The 14,977-nt window shown below is 52.9% G+C and overlaps 1 long non-coding RNA gene across 1 annotated transcript; it reads left to right on the plus strand.

Annotated features, from left to right (window-relative positions):
- The first annotated feature begins 12,710 nt into the window (after positions 1-12,710).
- LOC144671728 (uncharacterized) lies at positions 12,711-14,267 on the plus strand. The gene is made up of 3 exons (XR_013573998.1): positions 12,711-12,875; positions 13,361-13,403; positions 13,535-14,267. It is a non-coding gene; the product is annotated as an uncharacterized LOC144671728 (long non-coding RNA).
- Positions 14,268-14,977: the final 710 nt, after the last annotated feature.

The following is a 14,977-nucleotide window of genomic DNA, read 5'->3' on the forward strand; positions in this document are numbered from 1 at the left end:
GGGTTTGGATAGAGTCAATGAGGAGAAACTGTTTCCAGTGGCAGGAGGGTCGGTAACCAGAGGGACACAGATTGAAGAGAATCGGGAAAAGGACCAGAGGGGGAGATGAGGAGAAGGTGTTTTATTTACACAGCGAGTTGTTGTGATCTGGAAGGCGCTGCCTGAAAGGGCAGCGGAAGCAGATTCAATAGGAACTTTCAACAGGGAATTGGATCAATACTTGACAGGGAAAGATTCACAGGGCTATGAGGGAGAGAGCAGGGGGGAGTGGCGCTGATTGGGATAGCACTTTCAAAGGGGCACAATGAGGTGAATGGCCTCCTCCTGTGCTTTTAGATAATCATGGAGCTGGCTTCCATTTTAGTATCTCCATGTGCTTCTGATTCTTGGACCATTCTGTGTGGGAGAAGGGCATTCATATCGTGTATTATAGCAGAGAACTTATGTATAGCTTCTTCATTCCAGGAATGTAGGCATCACTGGCAAGACCAGCATTCATTGCCCATCCTTAACCACCTTTGTTGAAGAAGGTTCACTAAATTGGTCCCTGGGATGAGGGGGGTGTCCTATGATGAGGGGCTGAGGAAATCGGGTTTATATTCTCTGGAGTTTGGAAGAATGAGAGGCGATCCCATTGAAAGCTACAAGATCCCGAAGGGGTTTGATAGGGTGGATGATGGGAGTGCTGCACTGTCGGAGGGTCAGTACTAAGGGAGTGCTGCACTGTCGGAGGGTCAGTACTGAGGGAGCACTGCACTGTCGGAGGGTCAGTATTGAGGGAGCGCTGCACTGTCGGAGGGTAAGTACTGAGGGAGTGCCGCACTGTCGGAGGGTCAGTACTAAGGGAGTGCTGCACTGTCGGAGGGTCAGTATTGAGGGAGCGCTGCACTGTCAGAGGGTCAGGGGAATCTAACACACGAGGGCACAGTCTTAGGATAAGAGGTCGATCATTTAGGACTGAGATGAGGAGAAATTATATCACTAAGGGTTGTGAACCTTTGGAATTCTCTGCTCCAGAGGATCATGGATGCTCCGTCAGTGAATGTGTTCCAGGCTGGGATAGACACATTTTTGGTCTCACTGGGAATTAAAGGAATGGGGAGCGGGTGAGAAAAAGGAGTCGAGGCCCAAGATCAGCTATGATTGTGTTGGATGGTGGAACAGGCTCCATAGGCCATGTGGTCTCCTCTTGCTCCTATTTCTTATCTTACTTTTTTTTGCAAAAATATGCTTTATTCATAAAATACCTGAAAGAACACCACAAAACATTTCAAAATGGACATCACTAAAAGTGCAATCATGTTCAAGTTTTAGACAGAGATCATGTTGCACCCTGAGCTGATTCAATACAATCAAATGAACATTATAGACATTTCATAATGGTCATAACAGTCAGAGAGAGCAATAGTGTTTAAGTTGTCTACACAGATCATGTTGCACTCTGAGATGTTTCAGTACAATTATAATACAATTAGTGTTCACTACATACGTTCATTGTTAATCATACAGCCCGAGGGGTCTATACAGTTCCCAGTCCCTCGGTGCACTATGGCAGAAAGGTCTTAGACAGCGACCCTTCCCCATTGCGCCTTTGCAGTGGCTGCCCCAAGCTTTAGTGCGTCCCTCAGCACGTAGTCCTGGACCTTGGAATGTGCCAGTCTGCAACACTCGGTCAGGGACAACTCTTTGCGCTGGAAGACCAACAAGTTTCGGGCAGACCAAAGAGTGTCTTTCACCGAGTTAATGATCCTCCAGCTGCAGTTGATGTTTGTCTCGGTGTGTGTCCCTGGGAACAGCCCGTAGAGCACAGAGTCCTGTGTCACAGAACTGCTCGGGATGAACCTCGACAGAAACCACTGCGTCTCTCTCCAGCTCATCCTGCTCCATGGTGGTACAGCTGAGTGAGCACTTCATCCAGTACATCAGGGGCAGCTCAGAGTCAGCCACGTTGCTGTGGGTCTGGAGCCACATGTAGGCCAGGCCGCGTAAGGGCGGCAGATTTCCTTCTACAAAGGACATTAAAGCATGAGCTTGCATTCCTATAGCGCCTTCCACAACTTCTGCATGTCTCAAATCTCTTCACAGTCAAACAAATATGTTTTTTGAAGAGCAGTTACTGTAATGCAGAAAATGTGGCAACCAATAGGCAAAGAGCAAGCTCCAACAGACAGGAATAATGATCAGCTCATCTCATCCAGTGACGCTTGTTGAGGGATTAATGTTGGCAGGACACCAGGGGTCAGGGGGTGTGGGTGTGAGCCCCACTTTAGGGGATTAAACCTCATAATCTGGGCAGTCTTCCGCAATGCAGTACTGAGGGAGTGCCGCACTGTCAGAGGGTCAGTACTGAGGGAGTGCTGCACTGTCGGAGGGTCAGTACTGAGGAAGTGCCGCACTGTCGGAGGGTCAGTACTGAGGGAGTGCCGCACTGTCGGAGGGTCAGTACTGAGGGAGTGCCGCACTGTCGGAGGGTCAGTACTGAGGGAGTGCTGCACTGTTGGAGGTTCAGTACTGAGGGAGTGCCGCACTGTCAGAGGGTCAGTACTGAGGGAGTGTCGCACTGTCAGAGGGTCAGTACTGAGGGAATGCCGCACTGTCGGAGGGTCAGTACTGAGGGAGTGCCGCACTGTCGGAGGGTCAGTACTGAGGGAGTGCTGCACTGTCGGAGGGTCAGTACTGAGGGAGTGCCGCACTGTCGGAGGGTCAGTACTGAGGGAACGCCGCACTGTCGGAGGGTCAGTACTGAGGGAGCGCCGCACTGTCAGAGTGTCAGTACTGAGAGTGTGCTGCACTGTCGGAGGGTCAGTACTGAGGGTGTGCTGCACTGTCAGAGGGTCAGTACTGAGGGTGTGCCGCACTATCGGAGTGTCAGTACTGAGGGAGCGCCGCACTTTCGGAGGGTCAGCACTGAGGGAGTGCTGCACTGTCGGAGGGTCAGTACTGAGGGAGCGCTGCACTTTTGGAGGGTCAGTACTGAGGGAGTGCCGCACTGTCGGAGGGTCAGTACTGAGGGAGTGCCGCACTGTCGGAGGGTCAGTACTGAGGGAGCGCTGCACTGTCGGAGGGTCAGTACTGAGGGAGCGCCGCACTGTCAGAGGGTCAGTACTGAGGGTGTGCTGCACTGTCGGAGGGTCAGTACTGAGGGAGTGCTGCACTGTCGGAGGGTCAGTACTGAGGGAGCGCCGCACTGTCAGAGGGTCAGTACTGAGGGTGTGCTGCACTGTCGGAGGGTCAGTACTGAGGGTGTGCTGCACTGTCGGAGGGTCAGTACTGAGGGTGTGCTGCACTGTCGGAGGGTCAGTATTGAGGAAGCGCTGCACTGTTGGAGGGTCAGTACTGAGGGAGTGCCGCACTGTCGGAGGGTCAGTACTGAGGGAGTGCTGCACTGTCGGAGGGTCAGTATTGAGGGAGTGCTGCACTGTCGGAGGGTCAGTACTGAGGGAGTGCTGCACTGTCGGAGGGTCAGTACTGAGGGAGTGCTGCAATGTCAGAGGGTCAGTACTGAGGGAGTGCTGCACTGTCGGAGGGTCAGTACTGAGGGAGCGCCGCACTGTCAGAGTGTCAGTACTGAGGGTGTGCTGCACTGTCGGAGGGTCAGTACTGAGGGAGCGCCGCACTGTCAGAGTGTCAGTACTGAGGGTGTGCTGCACTGTCGGAGGGTCAGTACTGAGGGAGTGCCGCACTGTCAGAGGGTCAGTACTGAGGGAGTGCCACACTGTCAGAGGGTCAGTACTGAGGGAGTGCCACACTGTCAGAGGGTCAGTACTGAGGGAGTGCCGCACTGTCGGAGGGTCAGTACTGAGGGAGCGCTGCACTGTCGGAGGGTCAGTATTGAGGAAGCGCTGCACTGTCGGAGTGTCAGTACTGAGGGAGTGCTGCACTGTCGGAGGGTCAGTACTGAGGGAGTGCTGCACTGTCGGAGGGTCAGTACTGAGGGTGTGCCGCACTGTCAGAGGGTCAGTACTGAGGGTGTGCTGCACTGTCAGAGGGTCAGTACTGAGGGTGTGCTGCACTGTCGGAGGGTCAGTACTGAGGGTGTGCTGCACTGTCGGAGGGTCAGTATTGAGGAAGCGCTGCACTGTTGGAGGGTCAGTACTGAGGGAGTGCCGCACTGTCGGAGGGTCAGTACTGAGGGAGCGCTGCACTGTCGGAGGGTCAGTATTGAGGGAGTGCTGCACTGTCGGAGGGTCAGTACTGAGGGAGTGCCGCACTGTCGGAGGGTCAGTACTGAGGGAGTGCTGCAATGTCAGAGGGTCAGTACTGAGGGAGTGCTGCACTGTCGGAGGGTCAGTACTGAGGGAGCGCCGCACTGTCAGAGTGTCAGTACTGAGGGTGTGCTGCACTGTCGGAGGGTCAGTACTGAGGGAGCGCCGCACTGTCAGAGTGTCAGTACTGAGGATGTGCTGCACTGTCGGAGGGTCAGTACTGAGGGAGTGCCGCACTGTCGGAGGGTCAGTACTGAGGGAGTGCTGCACTGTCGGAGGGTCAGTATTGAGGGAGTGCTGCACTGTCGGAGGGTCAGTACTGAGGGAGTGCCGCACTGTCGGAGGGTCAGTACTGAGGGAGTGCCGCACTGTCGGAGGGTCAGTACTGAGGGAGTGCCGCACTGTCGGAGGGTCAGTACTGAGGGAGTGCTGCACTGTCGGAGGGTCAGTATTGAGGAAGCGCTGCACTGTCGGAGGGTCAGTACTGAGGGAGTGCCGCACTGTCGGAGGGTCAGTACTGAGGGAGTGCCGCACTGTCGGAGGGTCAGTACTGAGGGAGTGCCGCACTGTCAGAGGGTCAGTACTGAGGGAGTGCCGCACTGTCGGAGGGTCAGTACTGAGGGAGTGCCGCACTGTCGGAGGGTCAGTACTGAGGGAGTGCCGCACTGTCAGAGGGTCAGTACTGAGGGAGTGCCGCACTGTCGGAGGGTCAGTACTGAGGGAGTGCCGTACTGTCGGAGGGTCAGTACTGAGGGAGTGCCGCACTGTCAGAGGGTCAGTACTGAGGGAGCGCCGCACTGTTGGAGGTGCTGCCTTTCAGATGAGCTTTTAAAGTGATGCCTTGTCTGCTCCTCAGGTCTTTGTGAAGGTCCCATGTCCATTATTTACAGAAGAGGAGGAGAGTTCAACAGTGACTACACTTCAAATAACACGGCTTAATCGGCTGTAAATCTCATTGAGAAGCGCTGAGGATGTGGAAGGTGCTATAAAATGCAATGCCTTGCAGTTAAGCCAGCCAAATTTCCTGAGCTGGACTGTACATGAACCAGATTGCGAGTCTATTTTTGTTTGTTAAGTATCTTAACCTAAATACTGAATAACAATAGCTCTAATCCTTGATGCAATCATACGTGGTCTGTTGCGTTGACCCCTGTCGAACCTCCTCTGCCTATTCACCCCCACCCCACCCTGTTGCCATGGAGTTAACTGAATGTAGTGGTTATCATTTATTTTTCAGTTATTTTGCTAATTATTCTTTCTCCATCTCACAAATACCTGAGATACCTTCACTTCTCTTGCAGGATAGACCCAGCAGGGATGAGTTCCAAGGCGGCTGTGTTTATAACAGTCTTGAAGAGGGATGGGGTGAGTCTGGTGTGGAGCTGGAGCTGTGGATCACCAGCACAGACCAGTTGGGCCTGTTTTCGCTGTGTCCCCCACCACAATCCCTGTCTTACCTGCTGTTCCGTCACCCTGGAGCCTGGGCTGACTGACAGCAACTCTTCCAGGGAGAAGACTTATCTCCTGCCTGCGCATCGAGATAAGCCATGGCCGCTTTACATAGAAACATAGAACATAGAAATACAGGAGCAGCAGTAGGCCATTCGGCCCTTCGAGCCATTCAATATGATCATAGCTGATCCTCTATCTCAACGCCATAGTCCCGCCCCCTTCCCCATACCCCTTGATAGGACTAGAATATAAAAGCAGCTGCTGAGGCTTTATAAGGCTCTGGTCAGACCACATTTAGAATATTGTGAGCAATTTTGGGCCCCGTATCTCAGGAAGGATGTGCTGGCCCTGGAGAGGGTCCAGAGGAGGTTCACGAAAACGATCCCAGGAATGAAAGGCTTAACATATGAGGAACGTTTGAGGACTCTGGGTCTATACTCGATGGAGTTTAGAAGGATGAGGGGGGGATCTGATTGAAACTTACAGAATACTGAAAGGCCTGGATAGAGTGGACGTGGGGAAGATGTTTCCATTAGTAGGAGAGACTAGGACCCGAGGGCACAGCCTCAGAGTAAAGGGAAGACCTTTTAGAACAGAGATGAGGAGAAACTTCTTTAGCCAGAGAGTGGTGAATCTATGGAATTCATTGCCACAGAAGGCTGTGGAGGCCAGGTCATTGAGTGTATTTAAGACCGAGATAGGTAGGTTCTTGATTGGTAAGGGGATCAAAGGTTACGGGGAGAAGGCGGGAGAATGGGGTTGAGAAACTTATCAGCCGTGATTGAATGGCGGAGCAGACTCGATGGGCCGAATGGTCTAATTTCTGCTCCTATGTCTTATGGTCTTATGGTCTTATACCTTTAGAGTCCAGAAATCTATCTATTTCCTTCTGAAATATATTCAGTGACTTGGCCTCCACAGCCTCCTGTGGTAGAGAATTCCACAGGTTCACCACCCTCTGAAGAAGTTTCTTCTCATTTCAGTCCTAAATGGTCGACCCTGTATCCTGAGACTGGGACCCCTTGTTCAAAACCACCCCCAGCCAGAGGAAACACCATCCCTGCACCCAGTCTGTCCATCCCTGTCAGAATTTTATGCCTTTCAATGAGATCCCCTCCAGTGAAGACAGGCCATGGGGTGCTCCCCACTGAGCCCAGACCCTCTCTCACCAACATAGAGACTTGGTGACTGAAGACACAGACACCAATGGTGGAGCAACTAAAATCGGGGATGAGCAGGAGGCCAGAATTGGTGGAAAGCAGAAGTTTAAGCATTGAAGGGGCTGGGGTGGGTGGGGGGTGGTTACAGAGATAGGGAGGGTTGTAGGGGCTGGAGGAGGTTACAGAGATAGGGAGTGTTGTAGGGGCTGGAGGAGGTTACAGTGATAGGGAGGGTTGTAGGGGCTGGAGGAGGTACAGAGATAGGGAGGGGGTAGGGGCTAGAGGAGGTTACAGAGATAGGGAGGGTTGTAGGGGCTGGAGGAGGCTACAGAGATAGGGAGGGTTGTAGGGGCTGGAGGAGGTTACAGAGATAGGGAGTGTTGTAGGGGCTGGAGGAGGTTACAGTGATAGGGAGGGTTGTAGGGGCTGGAGGAGGTACAGAGATAGGGAGGGGGTACGATGGTAGTGGGATTTGAAAACAAGGTTGAGAAATTCAAAATCAAGGTATTGTTGTATGTAATCACACTCATGCACATGTGGAGATGGTGACATGGCGGTAATGTTACTGTATCAGTGATCCAGAGGCCCAGGCTAATCCTCTTGGGACATGGGCTCAAATCCCATCATGGCAACCGGTGGAAATTAAATTCATTTAATAAACCTGGAATTGACAGCTAGTGACCGTGAAACTATCATCGATTGTTGTAAAAACCCATCCGGTTCACGAATGCCCCTTTAGGGGAGGAAATCTGCCGTCCTCACCCGGTCTGGCCCTACACGTGACTCCAGACCCACAGCAATGGGGTTGACTCTTCACTGCCCCCTGAAATGGCCGAGCAAGACCCTCAGTTCGGGGGTAATTAGGGGTGGGCAAGAAGTGGCGGCCTTGCCAGCGACGCCCAGAATAAAAAAAAACAGGCCTAGGTGACAGAGGTACATGCGTGCTCATGCACTGCTTATCACACATGAACTGATGCTCCCTCACTTTATCAGAGTGTGTTCGACCCATCACGGTTGAATGCGTGTATCAGTGACAGTGACACTGTCTCCTCGCACTGAATAATTAACGGCCGTGATATCTGATCTGAGCCGGAATAGAGGGAGGCCGAGGACTGCAATCGGACCTGAAGCGAATGTTTGCTGCAGCATCAGGTCAGTTTGGGAAGGTGGTGCTCTCCCTGGGCCCTGCCCCCTCCCTGTTTAAAATAAGCACCATCATTGGTGATCTTAACAATTTCTCAGTGACGTGATCATTAAAAGGTGTTGGTCGGACACGCTCATTCCAAAACCCCCTGCATACCCCCCTACCACCACCACCACCGCCCGACCCCCGGCACCCCGATCCCCCCTCCCCAATCCCGAATAAAGGACGCAGACTCCAGTCGGGATCTCAGGTTGCGATCTCCCACGCACTCCTCCATTGGCTCCCTCGCTTAAATCCACACTTGGAGCGCTGTGCACAGTTCTGGTCTCCAAGTACCTTGGTTCGACCACACATGGAGTGGTCAATATTTACAGGAGGTCCCCGGGAGTGTGTCAATCTTTACAGGGGGTACCCGGGGAGTGTGTCAGTATTTACAGGAGGTCCCCGGGGAGTGCGTCAGTATTTACAGGAGGTCCCTCGGGGAGTGTGTCAGTATTTACAGGGGGTCTCCAGGGAGTGTGTCAGTATTTACAGGGGGTCCCCGGGAGTGTGTCAGTATTTATAGGGGGGTTCCCGGGGAGTGTGTCAGTATATACAGGGGATCCCCGGGGGAGTGTGTCAGTATTTACAGGAGGTCCCCGGGGAGTGTGTCAGTATATACAGGGGGGTTCCCGGGGAGTGTGTCAGTATTTACAGGGGGTCCCCGGGGAGTGTGTCAGTATTTACAGGGGGGTTCCCGGGGAGTGTGTCAGTATATACAGGGGATCCCCGGGGGAGTGTGTCAGTATTTACAGGGGGTCCCCGGGGTGTGTGCCTGTATTTACAGGGGGTCTCCAGGGAGTGTGTCAGTATTTACAGGGGGTCCCCGGGGTGTGTGCCTGTATTTACAGGGGGTCTCCAGGGAGTGTGTCAGTATTTACAGGGGGTCCCCGGGGAGTGTGTCAGTATTTACAGGGGGTCCCCGGGGGAGCGTGTCAGTATTTACAGGGGGTCCCCGGGGAGTGTGTCAGTATTTACAGGGGGTCCCCGGGGGAGCGTGTCAGTATTTACAGGGGGTTCCCGGGGGAGCGTGTCAGTATTTACAGGGGGTTCCCGGGGAGTGTGTCAGTATTTACAGGGGGTTCCCCGGGGAGTGTGTCAGTATTTACAGGGGGTCCCCGGGGAGTGTGTCAGTATATACAGGGGATCCCCGGGGGAGTGTGTCAGTATTTACAGGGGGTTCCCGGGGGAGTGTGTCAGTATTTACAGGGGGTCCCCGGGGAGTGTGTCAGTATTTACAGGGGTTCCCGGGGAGTGTGTCAGTATTTACAGGGGGTCCTCGGGGATGGCGTCAGTATTTACAGGGGGTCCCCGGAGAGTGTGTCAGTATTTACAGGGGGTCCCCGGGGAGAGTGTCAGTATTTACAGGGGGGTCCCCGGGGAGTGTGTCAGTATATACAGGGGATCCCCGGGGGAGTGTGTCAGTATTTACAGGGGGTTCCCGGGGGAGTGTGTCAGTATTTACAGGGGGTCCCCGGAGAGTGTGTCAGTATTTACAGGGGCTCCCCAGGGAGCCTCTGTTTATACTCTAACCTACAGCTGTAGATGAAGAACACGCCATTGGCGATTGCTGTATAAATGGAGGCACGCCTGTTTACACTGGAGCACTCAGTGGGACAGATGGCAAAACAGAAGCATCAGGAGCAAGGACACACCTGCACAGCTTGGGAAAGCAGTGACTCACGCTGGGAGCTAGAACACGGTACAGGTTTAAATCAAGGTCATGGGTCCAAGCCCTGCTCCAGAGACTCGAGCCCCCTAATCCAAACCGACAATCCTAATGACAGCACTGAGGGAGTGCTGCCCTCTGAGAGGGTCAGCAGGGAGCACTGCACTGTCGGAGGGTCAGTACTGAGGGAGTGCTGCACTGTCGGAGGGTCAGTACTGAGGGAGTGCCGCACTGTCAGAGGGTCAGTACTGAGGAAGTGCCGCACTGTCGGAGGGTCAGTACTGAGGGAGCTCCACTGCACTGTCGGAGGGTCAGCACTGAGGGAGTGCCGCACTGTCAGACGGTCAGTACTGAGGAAGTGCCGCACTGTCAGAGGGTCAGCACTGAGGGAGTGCCGCACTGTCAGAGGGTCAGTACTGAGGGAGTGCTGCACTGTCTGAGGGTCAGTACTGAGGGAGCTCCACTGCACTGTCGGAGGGTCAGTACTGAGGGAGTGCTGCACTGTCGGAGGGTCAGTACTGAGGGAGTGCTGCACTGTCGGAGGGTCAGTACTGAGGGAGTGCTGCACTGTCAGAGGGTCAGTACTGAGGGAGTGCTGCACTGTCGGAGGGTCAGTACTGAGGGAGTGCTGCACTGTCAGAGGGTCAGTACCGAGGGAGTGCTGCACTGTCGGAGGAGGTACTGAGGGAGTGCCGCAGTGTTGATGGTATTATTGAAATTTCCAATTGACCCCCAACCTCAAGAGCTTTTCATTGATGTTGTGGGGGAGAGGGAGTTCCAGATTCTCTCTCCCCTCTGTGTGAGGAAGTGTTTCCTGACATCACCCCTGAATAGCCTGGATCGCATTTGTTCTGGGCTCCCCCACCATCAGAGGAAATAGTCTAATAGTTTCTCTCTATCGACCCTATCAAATCATTTAGTCATCATTAGATCACCCCCTTAATCTTTTAAACGTGAGGAAATACAAGCCCAGCTCATGCAATTTGTGCTGATAATTTACTCCTTTTAGCCCTGGGATCGTCCTGGTGAATCTGCTCTGCATCGCCTTGCCCACCCCCCCACCACCCCTTGTGCCCCCACCCCCCCCAACCCCACCAACCCCTCCCCCCATCCCCACCCCGACGCCCCACCCCACACCCCCCCCAACCCCCCTAACACCCCCCCACCCCCCCCCCCCACCCCACCCCCTCCCCCCACACCCTCCAAGGCCAATATCTCCTTTTCGAGGTGCAGGGCCCAGTACTGAACCTCCCGATGGGCCCTGACCAAGGCTCTGTTTGACTGAAGCATCAATTCCTCCCCTTTGTCTTCCAGCCCCACCTTGGTAAACACCAACCATTATGCTTATTTTTCTCACGTCCAGCTTAAAAATCTGTGGACCTGGATATCGAAACCCCTTTCAGGGCTCCAGGACTCCCAGTATTAACATTCCTGAATTATCACTCTTGGATCCAGAGTGAATGACCTCAAATGTCTGCACATTGGACTCCACCTGCCATGGTTTTAGTTAACCCGTTCAATCTATCCAAGTCCCTTAGTAACTCCAGGCTACGCACGTTGCTGTGATTTCCAACTGAGCGCCTGCTGCCAACAGATACACATCTTCATTCTTTCATCAAGATAATAGCGTGAAGACATTCACCTTCACTTGAGGATTGAGTCTGGGGGCTATAAGTGACTCGGGGTACTATTTGGGCAGGGGATCTGTACAATGAAACTAGGTACGAATTGTGGTATGATGTTCTTCTTTAGCAATGAATCCCTGACCGCCAGACCCTATGCTTGCAGTAGACCCAGTGTCTTTTAGATTCTATAAGATCCCCCATGTGAGACAGGAGACCAAAGTCACAGGGGGTAGTGATAAAGCATTCAGAGCAGCTGGTAAAACCCCAGGAACAGGAGGTGCCATTCATGGAGGGACAGGGTGGCATAGAGGCAATCACACCCCCACCCCACTGCCCCAAGAAGCCCAGGCTAATGCTCTGGGAACCTGGGTTCAAATCCGCCCCCCATGGCAGCTGGTGGGATCTAAATTCACTTCATAAAAATCTGGAATTGGAAAACTCGTCAATGCAGATTATCATAGATTATCGTAAAAAACCCATCTGGTTCACTAATGTCCCTTTAGAGAAGGAAATCTGCCGTACTTAACCGGTCTGGCCCTACATGTGACTCCAGACCCCACAGCAATGGGGCTGACTCTGAACTGCCCCTCTGAAATGGCCTAGCAAGCCGCTCAGTTCAAGGACAGTTAAGGCTGGGTGACAAACGCTGACGATGTCCACATCCCACCAAAGTGCATAAAGAGAATTCACAGCAGCAGCTCCTGGAAAACCTAACCTAGGAGCAGGAGGGTGACCACTCAGCCTCCTCCGAGCCTGCTCTGTGAATGAGTCAAGGTTGATCTGTAAACCTAACTCCATTCACTTGACCCTGAATCTTTTATTTTTCTCTCTTGCAACCCCATCTTTGCCTGGCTCTCTATCCGTTTGCGATTTGACTCAGATTCACCCAATTTCCTCCCTGCCCCTTCCCCAATCTCATTCCTTAAAGAGATTAAGCATTGGCCCCATCGTTCACTCAGGTTCCGGATGCACAATTGCCCTCCTGGACCTTATCAGCTCAACTTGTGGCACAGCAAAATCTTTAGTGAGCTGAGGAAGGTTGAGGGAAGATGTCAAAAGCTGCAAGATTCCCCATTCCAGCAAAGTCCTGCCTAACGTCTTGGTTTGGGTGTTTTCCAAGTGCCCATAGGGATGTCACAATTCATTCTGATATTGTCCAGGGCAACACCTTGAGGAGCAAGTCAGTGACTGGAAGTGCACACACAGCTTTTAAAGACACAAAAATTTCTTTTATTTATCTTTCCCACTCAAAGAGTTCTTTATACGGGCGTCAGGTTCTGACAGGGGTGAGGATGAAGCCAGTGCTCTCACTAGGAGCTCTGTGCTGTGTGACGATGGCTCAGCGCATGAGGAATTTTCGGAGGTGTGAAAGGCACCCGGCTGCTCCATCCCATCCATAGCTGACAATGTGCCTGGACACAGCGAGGGCGGCTGAAAGACATGGCAGCGAAATACTGGTGGGTAAAAGTTTCTCACTGTGTAACACTGGGCTCCAGGACACCACTGATGAGTACAGTTCAGACAATATAATCTGGGGTGCAGTATTAGGGCAGGTCTATCGCTGTGTAACACTGGGGTACAGTACTGGTGGGGACGGGTCTGTCACTGTATAACACTGGGGTACAGTACTGGTGGGGACGGGTCTGTCACTATGTTACACTGGGGTACAGTACTGGTGGGGACAGGTCTGTCACTATGTTACACTGGGGTACAGTACTGGTGGGGACAGGTCTATCGCTGTGTAACACTGGGGTACAGTACTGGTGGGAACGGGTCTGTCACTGTATAACACTGGGGTACAGTACTGGTGGGGACGGGTCTGTCACTGTATAACACTGGGGTACAGTACTGGTGGGGACGGGTCTGTCACTGTATAACACTGGGGTACAGTACTGGTGGGGACAGGCCTGTCACTGTATAACACTGGGGTACAGTACTGGTGGGGACGGGTCTGTCACTGTATAACACTGGGGTACAGTACTGGTGGGGACGGGTCTGTCACTGTATAACACTGGGGTACAGTACTGGTGGGGACGGGTCTGTCACTGTATAACACTGGGGTACAGTACTGGTGGGGACGGGTCTGTCACTGTGTTACACTGGGGTACAGTACTGGTGGGGACAGGTCTGTCACTGTATAACACTGGGGTACAGTACTGGTGGGGACAGGTCTGTCACTGTGTTACACTGGGGTACAGTACTGGTGGGGACAGGTCTGTCACTATTACACTGGGGTACAGTACTGGTGGGGACGGGTCTGTCACTGTATAACACTGGGGTACAGTACTGGTGGGGACGGGTCTGTCACTGTATAACACTGGGGTACAGTACTGGTGGGGACGGGTCTGTCACTGTATAACACTGGGGTACAGTACTGGTGGGGACGGGTCTGTCACTGTGTTACACTGGGGTACAGTATGAGTTTCCTACTGGGTAACTACACTGGAAAACAGTTAAGACAAGATCAGGCAAATAGTGGTCACTGAAGGTTAAACCATATGGGATACAGCGCCAGTTTTCCTGTTATGTTGCTGTTATGCCAGTGAGAACACTGGATAAATCAACACGTGAGAGTTTTGTACAGTAAAATTATTACAACAGCTTGTTCAGGGGGAAAGGAAACAATATATACAGATAATTATCAATGGTACAGTGTTAGAGTCAGGTGCTGAAGGGAAGCAGCAGCCCCTTTGTGCTCGACACAGCCCTGCACGAAGTGTTTTTCAGGCAGGTTCGTTTCACAAAAGATGGTTTGAGAAAGGAAGTAAATCTGATCAGCGATGGGGGAAGAGCGTCAATAGTGGAATCTTCCTCCTGGCAAGAGGCAGGGATGTTTGTGGGTTAAATTCCTGAACTTGCCCTCGATTCACCGGGGACTGGGGGTTATTGAGTTTCCTCCCAGCGAGCGCTGCCGGCGATTGGCTTTTCTGTCAGAGCTTTAAGGTAAACACACCTTTGTTTTCAGTCTCAGGTTTCTTGGGGACAGGTGAAGGGGCCGGAGAAGACGGGGAGTGTCGGCGTGTTAGGGTTTGGAATCAGCTGCCGGGAGGGGCAGCAGGAACTGATTTAATCGCAGCTCCTCAAAGCAGAACCATAATTATGGGGATAAACTGGGACTAACAATTCCAAAGAGTTGAATGGCCGCCTCCTGAGCATTTTATATTGAGAACGAAACACGTGAGTTTGACGTCTCTCTGACTTTCAACCAAGTGCCGTGCGATGCCTTTGATGAGCAAGTGCCCTGAAAAGTCTGGCAGAGGGGGTACGCTCTGAGGAAGAGTCACATGGGCTGGAAACATTAACTGTTTCTCTCTCTCCACAGGTACTGCCAGACCCGCTGAGTATTTTTTTCCCCAGCTTTTCCTGTTTCTCATTGATGACATTAGAGGGGGCACGGGTTTGGCCTGGCCATGAGAGTTAGCTCTGAGGTCCTGGATTAATAGGCTAGCTCTACATCTTGGACCCTGGGCTGTGGGGAGAGGAAGGGTAGACAGAGCGGGCAGGAGAGCAAAGTGGGAGGGAAGCGATGGGCATCTCCTCACCGGACGCGTCTTCACACCGATGAGAAAGCTCAGCTCAGCTCTTCGCCATCTCCTTGCCCAACCTCTCTTCATCGAGAAGCCCAGAGAGTCCTCTCTTCAGATCAAGGGGATTGAGTGAAAAGGCTGTACACTGTGCCTTCC

The sequence above is a fragment of the Cetorhinus maximus genome, chromosome 34 (genome assembly GCF_964194155.1).
Source record: "Cetorhinus maximus chromosome 34, sCetMax3.hap1.1, whole genome shotgun sequence".
Taxonomy (NCBI): Eukaryota; Metazoa; Chordata; class Chondrichthyes; order Lamniformes; family Cetorhinidae; genus Cetorhinus; species Cetorhinus maximus.